Source organism: Schistocerca nitens, chromosome 6, assembly GCF_023898315.1.
Source record: "Schistocerca nitens isolate TAMUIC-IGC-003100 chromosome 6, iqSchNite1.1, whole genome shotgun sequence".
NCBI lineage: Eukaryota > Metazoa > Arthropoda > Insecta > Orthoptera > Acrididae > Schistocerca > Schistocerca nitens.
Window position 1 is genome coordinate 653,173,905 of NC_064619.1, and position 22,439 is coordinate 653,196,343.

The window sequence follows — 22,439 nt, forward strand, 5'->3', positions numbered from 1 at the left end:
GAAGTCGAGCACATTCTTACTGCCGTCTCGGAAAAGATAACGCACAGTCAAACTTCGAATCCAAGTCACTGCGTTCGTCTTTGTTCGGGGATAATATGTCCTATCTGGAAGAAGTAGTGTGCGTGGTTCTATTGTTTGCGGCCCCACCCGAAGGAGGAAGGCGATCATTTTTTTGACCAAACACCATACGTCCGCCGAAGGTCCGCATATCAGGCGATGCTCCTCTGTGTCTATAACATTGCACTGCGGACACAGTGGCTCGTCCGCCATATGAATTGTATGCAACCTGGAACGAGTCACGTATTTCCCATTTACCACCTGATACCACAGTGCGCGCGTTACCGTATCAAGGTTTGGGTGATGCACTGTACGCCATACCACTGACCACGTAACAGTTGGTTGGCGGCGCTCTACGGCATTATTCGGCCGTCGTCGAGTCAAGATGTGATATATATCACGTGCCGTTGCCGTCCTGGTAGTCGGTAGTTCCATATGTACATAACTGTGTTCTACAAAAAAGGTTCGCATATGGGCAAGCGATGGTGAGATGGGAGCCACCGCTACCGGAGCCGAACGAGAAGGTGGAGCGAGTTCGTCTATCAAGGTGCCCGTCAGACTTGTCTGGTGTCGTGTCCACATCTTTATCATTGTGGTTACATAAATAGCCACTGCTCGGTCGCGTACGTGGACTAGTCCAAGACCTCCACGACTTCGAGGAAGGGTGAGGGTTTCGTATCCTACCTTAAAAAGCAGACCTGTGCTCACAAAATATCCTAGAGCCGCCAGGATTCGGCGGGCCAACACCACCGGCATAGGAAGAACTTGTGCCAGGTGGGGGATGTGAGAGGCTAGATAAGTGTTGGCAAAGGTGACCCGTTGTATCATATCCAGTGCCCTTAACCTGTGACTTCGGACACTCGCACGAATTGTTTGCAGAACATGTCTGTAACTCAGTGCCGCCGTGCGTCGAACGTCTGTAGTGAAGATAATTCCTAGGCATTTCATCTTGTTGATCGGCTGTAATGGTGCTACACTTCCTGTCGGGAGTCCTCTCCCGATGCTCATCGCTCCCGACTTTGCCATGTTCAGGCGACTTTCCGTAGCCACACAATACAAATTAATCCAATGCAAGGCCGCTCTTGCCTCGTCGCCTGACCGTGCTAAAAACACTAGGTCATCTGCGTATGTTCGGCATATAAACTTGTTGTGCCTTATCGTCATTCCTTGGAGTCGATTCCGGAGCCCGCAGAGCAGCGGCTCAACAGCGATGGCATACAATATCGTTGACAGCGGGCACCCTTGTCTGATCGATCGTAAGATTGTGATGGGCCCCACCAAGCGTCCATTGATGAGCACTTTGGATGCGGCTCCGTGGAGTAGTCTCATGACGACGGTGACAAAACTTTCCGGAAACTTCATTTTCGTCATCACGTCAGTGAGATAAGCATGACTCAGCCTGTCAAATGCGCGATCGAAGTCTATCGATACCAATACACCCCGGAGACGACATGTTGATGCAAGTGCGATAACATCGCGGTAGTCGCTGTGTGGTGTCACCGCCAGACACCACACTTGCTAGGCGGTAGCCTTTAAATCGGCCGCGGTCCATTAGTATACGCCGGACCCGCGTGTCGCCACTGTCAGTGATAGCAGACCGAGCGCCACCACACGGCAGGTCTAGAGAGACGTACTAGCACTCGCCCCAGTTGTACAGCCGACGTTCATAGCAATGGTTCAGTTACAAATACGCTCTCATTTGCCGAGACGATAATTAGCATAGCCTTCAGCTACATTTGCTACGACCTAGCAAGGCGCCGTATTCAGTTGATATTGAGAGTCTATTAATGTATCATCAAGAGCGATGTTCTACAAATGTGGATTAAAGTTAAGTATTCCAGAAGCTACGTACTTTTCTTTATAGCATTCATTACGTATCCTGTTTCAGACCTCACGCCAGCCTGCGTGAGTTTAAGCGCGTGCCTTTCGGCTTCCTCTCATTGTGTCTAGGCTGTCTTGTCTAGACACAACACGCTGAGTGCCGTTTGTATATTGCTATCTCCTCCTAGCTGGGTTTGGTCGAGTGAAGTCACTTGGCGTATTAAGCGTTTAAAGCGTGCTGCAAGTATCCTAGCGTAGATCTACCACTCAGCTACCGGGGGCAGACTATAGATGTATTTACAACAAAGCAAACGCTTTCGATAACGGTGCAAATAAATACGGGACCGCTCTAGGTTTTATTGTTACAGAGAAGCAATAAGCAACTGATTATTCGTAGCTTTTCACTCACCAGTTTACGGCGACAATGGCGCAATTCCACCCAGCCCTCCATCGTCACTGTTGTCGGAACCAGCGCAGAAAACATCAGCGTTGTCATCAGCAAGACAAATCATTAGCTGTTCATGGTCACTAATGATACCTTCCACTGTCTGTGCTGCTCGAATAAGTTTTTCAACAACATGCTCGACTTTTCTCCTCCATGTGCCTGAATCCACAGTCGCAAGAGCTTCAAACAACAGCCTTTCCACCTCTGTTACCGTAAAGGACTATTATTCCTTACGTACGTCTTCACTCTATACTAACTCGATTGGGTTGAAATGACAGTGACGTGGCGGCAGTGTCATTACAGTATGATGCAGCTCCTTTGCGAGCTACTACATATGTAGGCGTCATAGGCTTTCTTTAATAAACGAATATAGCAAAAACGTCCTCATGCACATCTCCGCGCCAAAATGTCATGCCTGTAACCACTACACCACAACTTCTTAGCGGTCGTTTATTGTTGGGGCTTTGTTCAGTATACTGATATGGAGCATTGTCCATTAAAATTGTTGTAGGGACAGGAAACTGTTTTAAGGGTTCCTGAACCACTCAACAAATCGTTTGTTTAAAAGATTCCTGAACCACTCAACAAATCGTTTGTGGTCCATGTCTTCATGATAATCACCTGTCTCTTTCGACTGAAAAACTAGAGATGCATCAGGAACAAAATCACTGGAGGAACCTGCATGGACGACAATTAATCTTTCTCCTCTTCCCCCTCGGTTGATGACCACTACTGTTTGGAGTGTCATCCGTCCATCATTTACTGACAGCTTCCCCGGCATTAACCCACGTTTCATCTAGCCATATTTTGAAGCGAATGTCCTTGCCCACAATTTTGAGCAAGAATATGCTTCGAGCCGTTACAATATGTGCCCTTTCTAACAGAACTTTCCGCCAGTCTAGCGCTTTGTAGCGGAAACCCATACTTTTTTAGCACAATTTTCAGTGAAGTTTTCCCACCCCTGAAAAGTTCACTTTCTTCTAACGACACTAGCAACTTTGCCATGGTAGGATACTTTTCCCTGCTGTAATATGCATAAATACGCCTCCGAATAGCATCAGTCTGGAAAGAATCTAAGTCGATGACGGGGTGAGGCTGCTTTTTCTTCTTTCCAGGAGTCAATAAAAATACATTATCAGATCCAGATGCCTCGGAATCATTACAACTCCGTCTACATCTCTCAACTTCTGCAGTTCTTCCTTTAAGAGTTTTTGATGTGAGTTCCACTGCTTTATTGACAAGAACCGACGGCTGTACGTTAATACTTACGTATTCTTCCTCCTGCTCGTGAAAGTCACGAGTTCTCCGTGATAACTCCAGTGTTCGGCTGTTTAACGGCACACCTCGACGGAACGGATTGCCACTAAGCGAACAAACTCTATTGCCGTGGCATTTTTTAGGTGTCAGAAGTTTCTAAAGCATAGGACAACTCAAGCGTACGGTAGAAACCAACCGCAACACACGTTTTTTATGTACACATGAAACAAAGCCGGCAACGAAGTAACTTTGACGTCACGACCGGAAGCGATTACTGCACTGGGATTGCTTCGTGCCACACGCCTGGCGCCTCGCACTTCTCATTTTTCACTTGTTAAACTGTTATGCTGCCAACCTGAAACGCATACATCAAGCACAATGTTTCACTGGCCTCGGTACGCAATAGGCGTTTACGAACGTACGAGGTGTGTGGAAAAAGTAAGCGATCGCAACACGATGTTGTTCTGCTTGAGTACAGTGTTGTGTTCATCCCTTCCAGATGCTTAGTCCGACTTTCAGCTACGTACAGCCATCATGTGATTTTTTAGAGCGTCGTCAGTGAAACTGTGTATTTGTTTCGTGTTACGAAAATGGAACAGTGGAATTTAGAGCAACGTTATACCATCAATTTTCGTATTAAAGCTGGTGAATCCACGAATATGACCTTTGGAAAGTTAAAACAGGTCTATGGGGAACATTCTTTATCAATAACACAAGTTTTTCGCTGGCACAATCTTTTTGGAAGGCCGATAACATGTTGGAGATGAACCTCACTCAAGGAGGCTTTCAACCTCAAAAACCGACGAAAATGTCGAACGTGTGCGTGGTTGTTCGGCGTTTAACAATGAGGATGATGGATAACCTGTTAAAATTAAATACTTTCACTGTGTATCAAATTTTGACTGAAGATTTGCTCATGGGAAAGGTTTGTGCCAAAAAAGTACCGAAAAACCTCACGGTTGAGCAGATGAGCAATGGAAGAAACGTGTGTGTTGATCTTCCTGAGATGATTACGAATGACCACGAATGGTCACAAGTGATAAATCCCGCATTTTTGAGTACGATCCTGAGGCATAGCAGTAAAATGAGGAGTGGCAAACTTAGGCATCTCCTCGACCGAAGAGAGCTCGAAGATCAAAATACGGCTGATTTCCTTTTCTGACAGTAGGGGTATCGTGCATAAAGATTTTGATCCTCCAGCATAAACTGTCAACCAATCTTTTACACAAATGTCCCTGAAAGATACAGGAAAATGGCAAATAGAATGAGACTGGACATTGTAGACAAGTGGATGCTGCATCATGAAAAGGACCCGTGCCACTCAGCTGCTTCTGTAACAGAATTTTTTACCTCAGAGGGCAACTTTTCCTGTTCCACAACCCTTCCTTCCCCCCCCCCCCCCCTCCCACCCCCCGCCCATTTTCCTGATCTGAGCCCCCGAGACTTTTTCTGTTCTTGAGAAATTGGAAAACTCTTAAAGGACGTCGTTTTGGGACAATAGAGAACGTTCAAAATTATGCGACCAACCAATCAAAGAACCTTCCAGTTGAGGCCTTTAAGCGTTCCTACCAAAACAGAACAACGACTCCGCCGGTGTATAGATGCCCAAGGGAACAACTTTGAAGGGGAAAACGTTGTTATTTGAAAAAAAAAAGAAATGAAAACTTTAGTAGATAAAAACCAGTCTCGTTACTTTTCTCACACACCTCGTAAGCTGGTGGAAATGGGAATAGCTACACGCTGAAGTCCCAGCCCAGTATTTATAAAACTTTGTGGGGATATCCATCACACAGTGGATATTGAAACAGTGGGATAATCAATCACCTCCCCACTGTCTTCGAGTTGGTGTTTCCCACACGGCAATTCTGTTTGTGAATGGCGAGCCCAAGGCCCCGTAACGTCTGCAGGGATGACCATCCTATCAGCTTTAGAAGCCGGGACGTGGGCCGACTCTGTGAAACCAAGTACTAACCCAACCGCGCTGTGCCACTGTCTGAGACCTTGCATCCATCCTCTTGCTGACGCCGTAGCTATTCATGGAGTACACCTCACGCTATGTTAGTCCAGACGCCTCCTTGAGAAAATTAGATGACACATAGAAGGGACACCTTAGTTTGAGCTTACTCACAGAAATAGCAATCTCTTGTACTCCACCATAACTGTTGGCGAAAGAACTTTCTTTTCTGGAAGGAAGTTCTTCCCAGAAGCGAGTGAAGTGGGATGGCAGTAACCTCGCAGTACTGTGAGAAGCGGGAAAACCTGCGTCTCCGCTGGGTAAGCCAGGCCATTTGGGCAAATCTGTAACACGACTTTTTATTGGTTAACAGCATTCGTTCAGCAAGGAGCTCCTAGAATATTCCATCGTTGAACCCAGCGCACTGGCTGCCAAGAAAAATCGATTGCAGAGAGGGGATGACAGACACAATTGTTAAGAGCTGTGTCCTCCTGTATATTAACATTCCAAAACACGGTAACTGTAGTTTATTTACTAGCATACCATTGGCTGGAATATTGTAAAAGCCATATCAATGGTGCACAGAATTCCGTGCAAGCTGAGAGACTTGACTTGGTCTGGAGATTGAGCATGATTCACTTCTCCCATGGCGAGCAAGGAAGTTCTTTCTCGCCAATCAGCGAGTGAGAATCTCTTCCCTGTCACAGCAATCAGCAGCAGCTCATGGCACATGCAGCCTTCTGCTCTACGAGTGACAGAATTTGGTGAGATGATGCGAGTTTTGGCAAACGGATGACTAGACTCAGAGACTATTTGTAGGCGTGATGACAGGAACGAGTAACTTTGCGCGAATCTTACAAATTCTTGGAAAGTCTGAGGGTTCATTCACGATTCAACCTATGACGTAGTGTGTGTGAATGTTTTAGTTAACCACCATATCAGTGTCATCACGCAATCACTGAGAAGGCACTGACAGTTTGCATTTACAGAGTAGATTTATCAGACGACGACCTCACATGTTTCCCGTTACCTTCCAGTAAGAGCCAAGACATTCGTACCACTCATGTTAAACCATTGTTCACTTTATGTCGTTGGCATTACTGGAATTCAGTTGTACTTTATGATCAGATTTACGTCCACGTGCATAAATAACAGAATTATCGTAATAAATCAGTTTGACCTGGAATGCCACGAAGGGTGTTCAATAAGTAATACTACAATTTTTTTCTGAAAGTAGGTTAGTATTACTCAGGAGTGCAGTACATCATATTATTCCACAAACGTTTGTCTACAAAATCCCTTACGCGCCCTTACTAGGAGCACCTGTATGCCCCCATGGTACCAGTCTACTGGTCGTCGTCGCAGCCGACGTCTTGGAGAATCCATTACCTCACAATCATATACCTAGTGAAACTTTCTGGCAGATTATAACTGTGTGCCGGGCCGAGACTCGAACTCAAGACCTTTGCCTTTCGTGGGCAAATGCTCTACCGAGTGAGCTACCCAAGCACGACTCTTGACCCCTCCTCACAGCTTCAATTCTGCCAGTTGTGCTTGGATAGCTCAGTCGGTAGAGCATTTGCCCGTGAAAGGTAAAGGTCCCGAGTTCGAGTCTCGGCCCGGCACAAAGCTCTAATGTGCCAGGAAGTTTCATATCAGCGCACACTCCCTGCAGAGTGAAAATCTCATTCTGCATCCATCTACTGCTTCCCCTGTTGTTCAGCCTTCACTGAAACAAAGAGATGGATGTCGGAAGGTGTGATCTCTGGGCTGTAGGGTGGATGAGGCAGGATAAGTTTTGTGAGCTCCTAATGGGTGCGCAGGCTTGTGTGAGGCCTTACTTTGTTATGCAGAAGTATGTTTACATTTCTTCAGTTTAGTGAGGGTAGCACAATACTCTTCAGAGCTGATCGTTGAAACATGAGGGAGGGCATGACGCAGAATAACCCATTCAGAGTCTTGGAAGACCGTCGCCATGACTTTACCAGCAGAGGGTGCGACTTTCTTCTTCGGAGGAGAGGTGGTGTGGCACCACTCCATGGATTGCCGTTTTCTTTTCCGGTTCGAAGTGATGAACGCACGTTCCACCGGGTGTGGTGATGTTCGACAAAAAATGTTCACGGTCGGCTTAGTAACGCGCAAGCACCTCCGCGCAGATGGTGCTTCCTTACTTTTTACGGTCTTCTGTTAGGGAGCGAAGAACTCAGCGGGAATGCTCCCTTGAATACTGCAACTGGTGGACGAGTGTGTTAGCACTACCAACGGAGACGTCAGTTCTTCAACGAGGTGTTTGTGACCCATCGATCACCTCGTATAGAGTTCCATATTGCAGGAGTCACTGCGGTGTGAGGCCGGCCGGCACGCGGGAGATCGGACAGGTTTGCGCTACATTGTTCCGATGATGACAGATACCTCGCCCAACGACTCACCGTGCTTTTGTTCACTGCCAGGTCTCCGTATACATACTGCAGGCGCCTATGAATATCTGCGATGCTCTGGTTTTTCGCCAAAAGAAACTCAATGACAACTCTCTGCTTGGAAGGCACCACCACTACAGACGCCATTTGGAAGGCTATGTACAGCGCCGCCACATTTCGGAACTTCGTGAAACTATAGGAGCTGAAGCAGGAATATTCCATGTCTCACAAAAAATTCCACCTTTTTTCAAACGAAATTGGTCGAGAAAGAAATATGTTGCACTGCTTACTGAATGCCCCTCGTATTTCACTTCGTAGTCAGATGATTACACCGAGCGAGGTGGCGCAGTGGTTAGACACTGGACTCGCGTTCGGGAGGACGACGGTTCAATACCGCATCCGGTCATCCTGATTTAGGTTTTCTGTGATTTCCCTAAAATCGATCCAGGCAAATACCGGGATGGTTCCTTTCAAAGGGCACGGCCGACTTCCTTCCCTGTCCTTCCCTAATCCGATGAGACCGATGACCTCGCTGTCTGGTCTCCTTCCCCAAAACAACCAACCAATCAGATGATTACATGTTGCTATGTGTTTGATCCATGACTCATATTTCATTAAGTCCGTCATTATATAATTAATTTAATCTCTTGCGCACAGTTTCAGTTAAAATACATGAATTTATGGAAGTTTAGACGTTACAACGGGCCACTAGCATATGGTCTGTTACAGAATTTTTGATCATTTTTTATGCTCGATTATTATGACACTTCTGGAGACTGAAAATCTCTAGAAATCAAAATTGGTTCAGAAAACAGCGGTTGTGTGAATCCCAAATCGCTCTGCTCGTCCACCACAGCAAGTGAGCCTTCCTGTGGAGCTACTCTCGTTTTCAAACCCACTTAACTTGGAGCTGCCAACTATCTCCTAAATGGAGCTGCCAACTATCTCCTAAATAAACATGCTGTTTCGAGCATCATTGGCTTTCTATGCCAAACACATTGACAAATATACGTCCTGCAAAATTACTGCTTTTACTAATTCTGACTAACAATACGGATACAGCTTTTAACACAGTCACTCTGTCTGCAAAATATAGCACCCTTATCAGCTTTATTCATATACAGAATACATCAAACGCCGGAAAGCGAACTGACATTACAGAAAATATCAGACCAACACAACACATATGCATTACAGCAAATATAATTATTACTACCCTCTTTAACGTAAATGCCCAGTGTAAGATATTCAAGAAACATGAGAAGCGTTTGACACGGTGCCATACTGCAGACTGTTGACGAAGTTCCAAACATACAGACTAGAGTCCCAGACGAGTGACTGGCTGGAAGAGTTTTATGAAATAGAACCCAGAAGAGCGGTATAGTCAGGAGTGCCCCAGAAAACAGCTATATGACAGCTGTCATTCTTTACATGCAGGGCGCCCGTAATTAAAGTTCTAGTTTCAAAACGTCATGGAGAAAGAACCACTGCACAGAAGTACGACAAAACTGAACAGCATATCATTGCCTCAGGATGGTCGTTATGCAGCAAAAAAGTTCAACGAAAATTTTATCAATAGATGACCTTTAAGCGTCAAAACGTAAACGGGGACGACTACAAATGAGGGATGAATCGCAATACGGCGGCAATGCTTTGGGTCGGAAATTACGTCGTCCGTACTGTTCAATGTGTATGACTGCGCAAGTTCAGCAGTCAACAGCTGTGGCACTGTTAGTTGGGTAAGCGAGCCACCACGGGAAGGTAGTACCACACCGGATTGTAAAAATCGGTTTTTAAGTGTCCTGAAACCAAAAACAAATTAAAAAGCAAAATGCAATCGGTGTTTAATTGTCCTGGGGCCAAAAACTGCATAAAACGCAAAATGACTTCGGTTTCTAATTGTTTTGAGACTGACGCAAGACGTGTTCAGTATGGTGTCCACCGTTTTCTGCTACAAGTCGACATCGAGAATCAGTATGTTCCACAACTGATGGAGTGTCTCGGGCGACACGTTCAGAATGCATTGAGCAATGCTCGCCTTCAGATCAGTTCCGTTCGTAATTGGAGCTCTGAATACAACATCTTTCACATAATCCCACGACCAGAAATCACACGGATGAAGATCAGGTGACCTGGACGGCCAGGGTGTACGAAAATGACGGCGGATAATTCTAGCGTTTTCGAAATGCCTCTGCAGCAGCCGCTTCAGTGGCTGTGCAATGTGCTGGGTGTCCCATCTTGTATAAAAATGATCCTACCCACACATCATCGCAGTTGAAGTCTTGGAATGACGTTGGTGCAGAAATGACTCTCATAGCCTTTACCGGTGACGGTACAGGTAATAGGACTCTCAGGACTCATATCCTCGAAAAAATACGGCCCTGTGGTAAACAACATCATGAAAGTGCACCACACATCCGACTTTGTAGAACGAAGGGGCATGTGTTTATGCAAGTGCGCATTTCCCGTTGTTCACATTCTGCAAACAGGGGTATTGAAATGTCCTTGGAGATGGGAATGGGCTTCACCTGTCCACAGAGCTTTCCGTGGGCATCTGTTTTTCACTTCTATTTTAGCAAGAAATTCCAGAGCGGACGTTTGTCGTCCTAGCAGGAAGCAACTCATGAACATGGGTGATTCTGTGTGGAAAGCAGTGCAGGATGTTTCGTACGATTGTATACAACATGCTCGCAGGAATGTCCAAAGTTCGGCCAATTCCTCGCGCACTGTGTGGCTACACACCACCGCCCGACCCCTCCTGCAATGCTGTGGCCACATCTTCACCGAACCGAGTGAGGTGGCGCAGTGGTTAGCACACTGGACTCGCATTCGGGAGGACGACGGCTCAAACCCGCGTTCTGCCATGCTGATTTAGGTTTTCCGTGATTTTCCCTAAATCGCTTCAGGCAAATGCCGGAATGGTTCGTTTGACAGGGCAAGGCCGACTTCCAATCCCACCCTTCCCTAATCCGATGAGACCGATGACCTGGCTGTTTCGTCTCTTCCGCCAAATCACAACCCCTATCTTCGATGGACGTCGGATAAACTGTTTTCCTCCCTCTGTCACACATCATTTCAAAAGAATCTGTCTTTTCGAATTTTGCAATCATTTTCTCCAGTCGCTTAGCAGACATCGGACTAATGCCTTTTTCTCATATTCTTTAGTGTCCGGAACTTCTGCAAGGCTACTAGCGGACAGTAATGCTTGAATACTACTCAGCAATGTGGGATCCGTACCAGATAGGGTTGATAGAAGAGATAGAGAAGTTGCAACGGGGAGCAGCGCGCTTCGTTACAGGATCATTTAATAATCGCGAAAGCGTTACGGAGATGATAGATAAACTCCAGTGGAAGACTCTGCAGGAGAGACGCTCAGTAGCTCGGTACGGGCTTTTGTTGAAGTTTCGAGAACATACCTTCACCGAGGAGTCAAGCAGTATATTGCTCCCTCCTACGTATATCTCGCGAAGAGAACATGGCGATAAAATCAGAGGCATACCGAGAATTCTTCTTTCCACGAACGATACGAGACTGGAATAGAAGGGAGAACTGATAGAGGTACTCAAGGTACCCTCCGCCACACACCGTCAGGTGGCTTGCGGAGTATGGATGTAGACGTAGATGTAGAGATGTAGATTGTAAAAGAGCTTTAACAAGAGCACGATACTTCATGGAGACAGTCGTAGTAGGTGTCTCGGACACAAACTCAGAAACAACAGTGCACCACAAGCACATCTGTTGGTGTGTATATTATGATGGTTGCAGCGCCATCTATTGGCCAAATTTCCTTTTTTGTGTGTAGGGGGGGTTCTTCGATGATGTTTCCCCTTGTGTGAATAATGTTCCGTTCAAAGTCGACCTCATACTGTGCAGTGGTTCTCTTTCTACGGCATTTAGAAACTAGACACACCGTACGTAAACGGCCTGACAGACAATGTGAACAGCAATTTACAACTGTTTACTGTTGACGCTGTGGTGTATGGGACGGATTCGTCGTTGAGTGACTGTAAAAGGATACAAGATCACTTAAACAGAACTTGTAGTTCGTATGGTGAACGACAACTTGATCTAAATGTAGAAAAATATGTAAGTTACTGTGTATGAGTAGGGAAAAAAAGTCCTGTAATATTTGAATGCAGCATTAATAACGTATGCCTGACACAGTCACATTGATTAAATATCTAGACGTAACGCTGCAGAGAAATATGAAACGGAATGCACGTTTCAGGTTGGTAGTAGGAAAGGTGGATGATCGATTTTGTTTTATTGGGACAATTTTGGGGAAAGTGTAACTCATCTATAAAGGAGACGGCGTATAGAACGCTAATGTGATCCATTCTTGAGTACTGCCCGAGCGTTTTTGGGATCCCTACGAGGTCGGAAAACACCGAAGCAATTCGAAGCATGCTGTTAGATTTGTTACCGGTAGGTTCGATCAGCACTCAAGTATTATGGAGATGCTTCGTGAACTCAAATGGGCTTTAATGGAAAGAAGATGACGTTCTTTTCGCAAGGTGATGTTGCGGAAATTTTGAGTGTAGAATTATTCTATTGCTACCAACATACATTTTCTGAAGAACTGAGAAGCTGAGAAAAATTAGGGCTCGTATCGAGGCTTATAAACAGCCGTTTTTCCCTTGCTCTGTTAAAGAGTGTAACAGGAAAGGAAGTGACTAGTGGCGTCCATAATGCTCCGTACGATGTCTTGCGGGGTATGGACGCAGATGTAGAAGAATTGAACTTCATATTGCACATATTGAAATTACGTGGCAGCACTTAATGTACTGAATTTTAATAAGAAGATATGTCAGTCACTGAGCTACTTGAAAAGCAAAGTGCATACTATATCAAACAACGCCTTATTTCTAAGATACAAGATTGTAACTTTCTTTGACAACACTGGCGCGATTTTGAAATTGCACAGGTTTCTTACATGTTGATGCTTTCTTGACTTGCGGTACATGCAGAACTTCCCCTAATACGCTTTTTGTAAAGGTACGCTATGAAAGCGTGTGCGAGAGGAAAAACTGCCAATAGTCTATTACTGCTGAACCATTGCTTTAGAATTTTTAAATATTGCACTAAAAAGGACCCAAAATTACTAGCCAGACCAATTACAAGATTTGCAAGCAAAGTGAGGTGTGACTGCCTATACAAAGAACTCAAACACTTCAGTTTGGATTACACGTACGCTGCTAACTACCTCTCGAGAATCTGTTCTGTAAGTAGAACTGTGCCACTAGTACTTATCTCTGTAACTGCTTTGTGGCCACCGAGCATCTCACTATCACGTAATGACGACCGTCTTGACTTATTGTACTTCATGCCCGTGAAAGTTGATAAAGTGCGACCTAAAAGTACACAGATGCACTCAATGTCAGTGAACAATGCAGGACACTAGTAAAGCACGAAATCATACTTGCTAAGACTTTCTTCCTTTACACTACCCGGTAAGATGCCATTAGGTTTTACAACCACTACTTTTCGCAGCACAGACTAAGATAAAATATGTGCTATCGCTAATAATGATCGCAGTCTTCTTCTGTTCTCTCATTCTAGGCATAGGTCTACATCACTTGACATCTCCTCTACGTCTCTTCTTTGCTGGATTCCGTTTACACAACTCTCCTTCGCTGACATCAAGGGAGCCATTTGCTCCCAACCCGTAGGCAGCCTCGTGCATCTTTTAATTTATATCAAGCCTTTTCTTTCGTCTGGAGCAGACTTTGAGATTTCGTATCAACTTTTGTTATCGGTTAAGTTTAAGACATACAGAATAACATGACACTATGAGGGCACATATTTCAAAATACATTGTTTTGGATGAGAACGCTACAGTCAATCTAGTTTATCAAAATCCGCAGCAAGTGTCTCCACGACCCTACACAGTGAGGTGACAAACGTCATTGAATAGCGATATGCACACAAACAGATGGCGGTAGAATCGCGTACACAGGGTATAAAAGGGCAGTCCGTTGTCGGAGCTGTGGTTTGTAGTCAGGTAATTTACATGATAAGGCGTCGACTTGATTTGGCCGCACGGCAGGAGTTAGACTTTGAACGCGGAATGGTATTTAGAGCTAGACGCATCGGGCAAATTTATTTCGAAAATTGTTGGTGAGTTCAATATTCCGAAATCGCAGTGTCATGAATGTGCCGAGAATACCAAATTTGGAGAAAGAAAACTGGCATTCTACGGATCGGAGCGTGGAATGTCAGATCCCTTAATTGGGCAGGTAGGTTAGAAAATTTAAAAAGGGAAATGGATAGTTTAAAGTTAGATATAGTGGGAATTAGTGAAGTTCGGTGGCAGGAGGAACAAGATGGCAGTTATAAGAGTCGAGGGGCATGAAAGGGAAGCAGTGGTTGGGAAAGGAGTGAGACAGGGTTGTAGCCTCTCCCCGATGTTATTCAATCTGTATATTGAGCAAGCAGTAAAGGAAACAAAAGAAAAATTCGGAGTAGGTATTAAAATTCATGGAGAAGAAGTAAAATCTTTGAGGTTCGCCGATGACATTGTAATTCTGTCAGAGACAGCAAAGGACTTGGAAGAGCGGTTGAACGGGATGGACAGTGTCTTGAAAGGAGGGTATAAGATGAACATCAACAAAAGCAAAACGAGGATAATGGAATGTAGTCAAATTAAATCGGGTGATGCTGAGGGGATTATATTAGGAAATGAGACACTTAAAGTAGTAAAGGAGTTTTGCTATTTAGGGAGTAAAATAATTGATGATGGTCGAAGTAGAGAGGATATAAAATGTAGACTGGCAATGGCAAGGAGCCGGCCGAAGTGGCCGTGCGGTTAAAGGCGCTGCAGTCTGGAACCGCAAGACCGCTACGGTCGCAGGTTCGAATCCTGCCTCGGGCATGGATGTTTGTGATGTCCTTAGGTTAGTTAGGTTTAACTAGTTCTAAGTTCTAGGGGACTAATGACCTCAGAAGTTGAGTCCCATAGTGCTCAGAGCCATTTTTTGAATGGCAAGGAAATCGTTTCTGAAGAAGAGAAATTTGTTAACATCGAGTATAGATTTAAGTGTCAGGAAGTCGTTTCTGAAGGTATTTGTATGGAGTGTAGCCATGTATGGAAGTGAAACATGGACGATAACCAATTTGGACAAGAAGAGAATAGAAGCTTTCGAAATGTGGTGCTACAGAAGAATGCTGAAGATAAGGTGGGTAGATCTCGTAACTAATGAGGAGGTATTGAATAGGATTGGGAAGAAGAGAAGTTTGTGGCACAACTTGACTAGAAGAAGGGATCGGTTGGTAGGACATGTTTTGAGGCATCAAGGGATCACAAATTTAGCATTGGATGGCAGCGTGGAGGGTAAAAATCGTAGAGGGAGACCAAGAGATGAATACACTAAGCAGATTCAGAAGGATGTAGGTTGCAGTAGGTACTGGGAGATGAAGAAGCTTGCACAGGATAGAGTAGCATGGAGAGCTGCATCAAACCAGTCTCAGGACTGAAGACCACAACAACAACACAACCTCTCACTACGCACAACGCAGTGGCCGACGGCCTTCACTTAGCGACCGACAGCAGCGGCGTTTGCGTGGACGTGACAGTACTAACAGACAAGCAATACTGCGTAACGTAACAGTAGAAATCAACGTGGGACGCACGCCGAACTTATCCGTTAGGGCTGTTCGGCGAAATTTGGTGTTAAACGGCTATGGAAGCAAACGACCGACGCGAGTGCGTTTGCTAACAGGACGACATCGCCTGCAGCGCCTCTCATGGGCTCGTGACGATATCAGCTGGACCTTAAACCACTGAAAAACCGTTGCGTGGTCAGATGAGTGTCGATCACAGTTGTCAACAGGTGATAGTACGATTCAAGGGTGGTGCAGATCCGACGAAGCCTTGGGCTCAAGATATGTACAGAGCATTGTGCAAGCTGTTGGTGGCTCCATAATGGTGTGGGCTGTGCTTACATGGGCTCTCGGGTCCATTTGAACCGACAACTGGCTGGAAATCGTTATGTTCGCGATTTGTTAGAAGAACATTCTGGTCAATTTGTGCGAACGATTTGGTCACCCAGATCGTCCGAAATGAAACCCATCGAACACTTATGGGAAATAATCGAGAGGTCGGTTCGGGCACAAACTCGTGCTGCGGTGACACTTCCGCAATTATGGACGGCTGTAGATGCAGCAGGGCTCAATATTTCAGCAGTGGACTTGCAGCGACTTGTTGAGTCCATGCCGCGTCGGGTTACTGCACAACGCCGGGCAAAAGAAAGTCAGATACAATTTTAGAAGGTATCCAGTTACTTTTGTCATTTCAGTGTAAGTCTCCTTCTTGCCTCTGGTTAGGACTTATACAATGTCACAATGGATAACCCCTCTTCTTGTTAGTTCGTGGTAGTAAGCACAAAGCTAGTCTGCAGCTCCGTAGACCACATTAGTTAGAACTCTTAACTGCTAACCAACATTTGTCTTCATCCCTTGCTTGGTGTACGTATGGTTTGCTTCTGTAGTTACGCTAAGTTTTATTGTGATTTTAGGATATGTTTTCTGATAATCAGAGTCGCTGCTACAACGTTCTGTTGTATTTACGTGTATTTAGATAATTATTCACTTTCACAGCTGCTTCTTTCTCAGATAGCAGACATGCTTCAGCGAGACATATAGAACCAGTAGACGATTCAGTCCAGAAAGGAAACATCAGGAGAGGATTTTTGGCAACAAATTAATGAATAAACTGGTAATCGTGTGGAAGAAGCCTTCATTAAACATTAAACTCAACTTATTCGATAGTAATAGGACTGTACACAAACATAAAACAGCAAAAATTGTTTCCACTGAATGCGAGAGGTAAATACGTATGATAGGTGTCATGTATCATTCTGGTATCTGAATCGATTGTGAGGGAGCAGCGATGTTGTAAAACTGTATCGGAGAAGTTAAGTTAGTATCTCTGATGTGCGCGAGGGCGCAATGGAGCAGTCTATGTATAGCTGTGTTAGAGTGAGGACAGACACTTTCCGCCGTGTTAGAGTGAGGAAGGAACGGCAATATTATATTTCAATTTTAAAGTCTCAATTTATCAGTTTGTTCAGTCAACACGATTGTATCAAGACTGTAGCGGAAACTTCTTTGTGAAAGACGAAATCTAATGGAATGTCAAAGGTAAATATTATAATGGTTACTTTTCCACTATTGCTGCGTCATCGGACTAACTTCGTTATTGTACTGAGACTTTCTAGATTTGAGAGATAGGAACGTGTATTGTTTGGATGTTAACAAGTTCGTTAAAGTTAAAATTTACCTTGAGCACTTTTTTACGGTATACAAAACACTTAGTGTTGTCATTTATGCGCATATTTCATTTTTTACCAACCTTTCTCTTACAATTTTTAATGGACCATGGAACCAGGTGTGTTCGAAAAACAGTTCGATTTGCAACTAACAGAGAACTCATTGCACACCTCACGAGTGACTCTGTGTAGATAAAGTAATTTGCAGCTTTAGTATACTGGCGCGCAAGACAGAGCAGTATTGCAACGCATTATCGGGATTTGTGAAGAATAGAGGTAAGGCCAAATATTTTGAATTTTTTTTATTTATTGAATCAGGGTCAACTTATCTTATTCAGAGACAGTTTTTGTGATAAATTTCGCAAAACCAGTTACTCTAGGTTTGATGTCAAACTTCATTATTCAGGCAGTTCATACTGTTCAAAATTCTTGCAGTCAGATTGATAGTTTTTGTAGTATGAAATGCTTCCGTTTTCATTGTGACAATTAATTATTATTACAGTGCAGTTTTGCTTTCACATTACGACAGTACAAGTTTCATTACATCTCATTTATTATTACAGCTCAGAGCTTGCACCCAGAAACAGTACTTCAGTCATACTTCTATTTTTTAAAGAGAACTTTCACTATAAAATTTTTTAATTATTTTAAAGAGAACTTTTACCTATCAGTGCACACTGCGAGACAAATAAGTGAACACAGAAAGAATGATCGGATGTCGATGTAACTTTGTATACATACGCAGCAGCGGTGGGTATGTAAATGAATGAAATTGCAATTTTATATGACATTTGAAACAACCACCAGAGTACATTAGTGTTGTTCATGTTGCTTGTTTTTTTTTACCATACGTTGTAGAGTATACGGGCATAAGAGGCGTGAACAACATCAGATGTCTCGTGATCACTATCAAGGACGTGGAGATGCCGTGTGCCCGTGTGAGACAGCGTTATCAGCACCTGACAGAGTTTGAAAGGGGCCTCATCGTAAGTCTCCATTAGACCGACTGACCGAATCGTGTAATATCCGAGTTTGTGGGGCATGCAGATGTGACAGTGGCCCGATGTTGGACTACATGGGAACTTGAGGGCAGGTATATTCGTCGTCAAGGTTCTGGTCGCCCCTGTGTCATAACGCCTCGAAAGGATCGCCGCATTGTACACCAAGCACACCATAAACAATTCGCATCCGTCCCTGTCACCTAAGAACAAGTAATGGGTTCTCTGTAACATTTTGTGTCATTCCGCACCATTGGTCGAAGACTAGGAAGACCCAGACTAGGGAATTGCCATCCTATGCGTCGGCTGCGTTTGGAATGGTGCCGTGATCGGGAAGTTTGGACTGTGATGAATGGTGTCGCACTGTGTTCCAAGTTGTATCGTAGTTCGGTTCCTGAATACCCAGCATGACCATCATTGGTAACCTGGAGAGAAATCCCATTCTTCCAATGTTTTGGAGAGGCACAGCAATGTTACATATGGCGTCATGATGTGGGAAGCCATTGAGTACGAATTCAGGTCATGCAGGTAGTGATTCAGGGATCTCTGACGGCATAATGGTACGTCACAGACATCCTGCACCCTTACATACTACCTCTTAATCGACAGTATCATCGTGGTGCCATTTATGACACGACAACGCTCGTTCACAAATGACACGTGTATGTATGAACTGTCTGCTTCGTGTTGAAGTAGTCCTGTTGCCAGCGAGTTCTCCAGAACTGTCCCCATTGCAACATCTGTGGTACCAGCTGGGACTGAACTTCAAACCAGCTGTAATATCCAGGACCTCAAGGAGCGCTTACAACAGTTGTAGGTCATTTTGCCTCAGGGGAGGATACAAGTGCTCTGTGACACCCTTCCCAACCGAATGAGGGTTTGCTTCCTGGTCAGTCGTTCAAATGGTTCAAATGGCTCTGAGCACTGTGCGACTTAACTTCTGAGGTCATCAGTCGCCTAGAACTTAGAACTAATTAAACCTAACTAACATAAGGACATCACACACATCCATTCCCGAGGCAGGATTGGAACCTGCGACCGTAACGGTCGCTCGGCTACAGACTGTAGCGCCTAGAACCGCACGGCCACTCCGGCCGGCCCTGGTCAGTGGGACTGCGACACCATACTGATACGTGTAATCGTACTGCCAAGTTCTTTGTAAATTTGACTCGATTCTGTAATCACTGCAATAACATCATGCAGCCTCCCAATCGGTGAAGTTCATTTCATTTCCTCCTTTTCTTACAGATGCTTCGCTTTTTTTTTTTTCAGGCTCTGTATTTCGACTAAATGTGACAAGTGAGCATGCAGCAAACTGTTTCTTGTCCTTAAGGAATAATGATGATGGCTATACAAATATTTTTAAAATCCCCATGGAACTGTTTTTTGTGTAAATTCAGTGTGATTCTCCGAAGGATTATTAGATATCCATCATCATCATTATCAGTTTTATGACGTTTGCAGCTGGATAAAGTCCTTCTCGAGAATTATCCAGACCTTCACCTACACGTCATTCCAGGTTGCTTCTGAGTGTTTACTAATGTCACAGAATCTCCTGCTATTAGATCTCCTTCTCGGCCTCTACCTATATTTAAAAATCCACTGAGGAACTTCCTTGGTGCATCTACAATCCATTCGCCTGACTATGTGATCTACCCACCTTACTTTTCTTTTAATTATGGTCATAAAAACGTGTTACACTCCAGTCTGTCCCCTGATCGATTTCAGTGTTTTCCTATCGCTCATACTAATTGGCAACAAACACTTTACAACTGTTCTGTGAGCGACTTCAGGGTTGGGATTATTCTTCCATTAGATGTCTACATCTTGCTGCCACAACTCATAAAGGCTAAGACACAGAAATTGTACACTTACTTTTTCAGACACACCAGATTCTTAGTTTCCCATAAAATTTACCAAACCCCTTTTACTTTTACGATTATTCTTGTTTTTCCTGTCCATCCAGAAATTGTTTCCAATGGCTTTCATTTTAAAAATTCGTCGACTATTTTCATGGCGTTATTATTAATTACTAATATATTATTTTCAATATATTCGCTGTACACCACTTTTATTATAACTGCTTTTCAAGTCTCCTGTCAAATCTGCTGTAAAATTCTGTATTTCAAATGATGTTGGTATTATTTCTGGAGGATTTACCTAAATGGCATTTATATCTTTCTTAGGAGATTTATGCAGGTTAAAAAATTTACATTCATTTCTGTGGCCCAATCCCCTAATGCACAGTTGGTTTCCAATCAAGCAGTAACGGAGTTTGTTTGAGTACAATGTTCGTCATTAATTAAAGTTGATAAGTCGATTAATTAGAAGTAAAGAATTTGCAAATTAATAATAAACACAGGGATCATATATTCCAGCAGCAGGAATCAAAACAGAGTACGAGTGTATTACACTCATTTATATTTACATCATGTTATGTTTTGGTAAGTGTTAGTGACTTGCATTTACTCTTTCCACAATAATACTGCAAAAAAATATTCCACCACTACAAGAAAAATAAAGACGTAATACTATTCCTGACATATTAGTGAAAATCTTTCAAGATTACTTTCCAGGTTGTATTTACTTTTACCTTGAAAGCAGCGGCGTATCGGCTGGCAGACTGTGAAGGGAGGGTTTGTGTGCGTGTCGTTACCAGGTAGCAGTCAGTGAGCCTCCGGTGCTACTCGACTGCACTCTAGAATCAGCAGGTGGCAGCTCCGGGTGCAGGGTACTGTATGAAACTGATAGCAGTTGGGTGTATGTTGCTCAGGCTGGAGAAGACCTCAGTGGTTAGTGACGATGAGTCCCACTGGTTGTCATTGTACTCAGAAGCAAGACCATGACCACACGCTGAAGTGTAATGAAATTTCTCTCATAATGTCTCCCATCAGAGTGTCCCAGTACAATGATCTTTCCCCTACTGTTTCGCAGATTTTTCAAATGGGTATGTTCATACAATTTTTGGCCAACTCTGGTTCTTCTTCGAGCAAACAGAACTAGCTGGCACTAAACTTCGTATGTACTCCATAATGTCTCCTTTTTCCCATTCTAAGAAGGCAAGCATAGCTGTCGAAACAATTCCTTTCTCAAAGCATGGATCGTTACTTTAGCTTCACCAATACCTGCAAGCTCCATGTCAGGTGGACGTGGCCATTTGTCAGTTCTGCCTCAGAAATGCCCATTCTATTCTGTCAATTATAAGTTCTTATACAAAGACGGACGAAAATTTCAACAACAAAAATGAGTTAGTAGTGTGTTTCTACATCTGAAAGATGATTTCGAGGCAGTCGCGTAAGAGTGGCTCCAGTAGCATCACTATGTGGATAAAAATCAGGTTTGCTTTAAGTGCACACTGTAACGGTCGTGATCGCTTGTTACCTTTGAAATTGGACGTATTGAGTTGGTGTCAGTCAACAGTGCCGTTAAGACGAGAAAGACTCCATTATCAGGACCTCGCTGAGTTTGACTGAGTTCGTGTAATAGGGCTGCGAGAAGCTGGATGTTCCTTCCGCGATATTGCAGAAAGACTTGGCAGGAATATAGCCACTGCACGTGGTTGCCGGCAGGGGTGGTCACGGAAATATACGGTCGCAAGAAGAGCGCGCTCCAAACGGTCGCGTGGCGCTACCAAGAGGGAAGACCATCGTGTTCGGTCTATTGCTCTGGAGCATCGTACTGAATCTGCAGCAACAATTTGGGTACCAGTTGGCACTACAGTGACACAACTAACTGCTATAAATCGGTTGCTACAAGGACAGCTCCGAGCCAGTTACCCTCAGCATGCATTCCACTGACCCCAAACCACCACCATTTGTAACTTCAGTGGTGACAACCGAGGGCTCAGTGGAGGGCAGGGTGGATGTCTTTTGTCTGGCACCTGTACAACACAAAGCATGCATAGGGTCAAGCACTCGATATAGTCTGAAACTGTAAACTGCACTCCCCAAGCTGGTAATAAAAAATGGTTCAAATGGCTCTGAGCACTTTGGGACTTAACATCTGAGGTCATCACTCCCCTAGAACGTAGAACTACTTAAACCTAACTAACCTAAGGACATCACACACATCGATGCCGGAGGCAGGATTCGAACCTGCGACAGTAGCGGTCGCGCGGTTCCAGACTGAAGCGCCTAGAACCTCTCGGCCACACCGGCCGGCAAGCTGCTAATACGAGTACAAAGCTCTTTAGCAAAGGGAGGACGTAAACTTTATAGCCACATG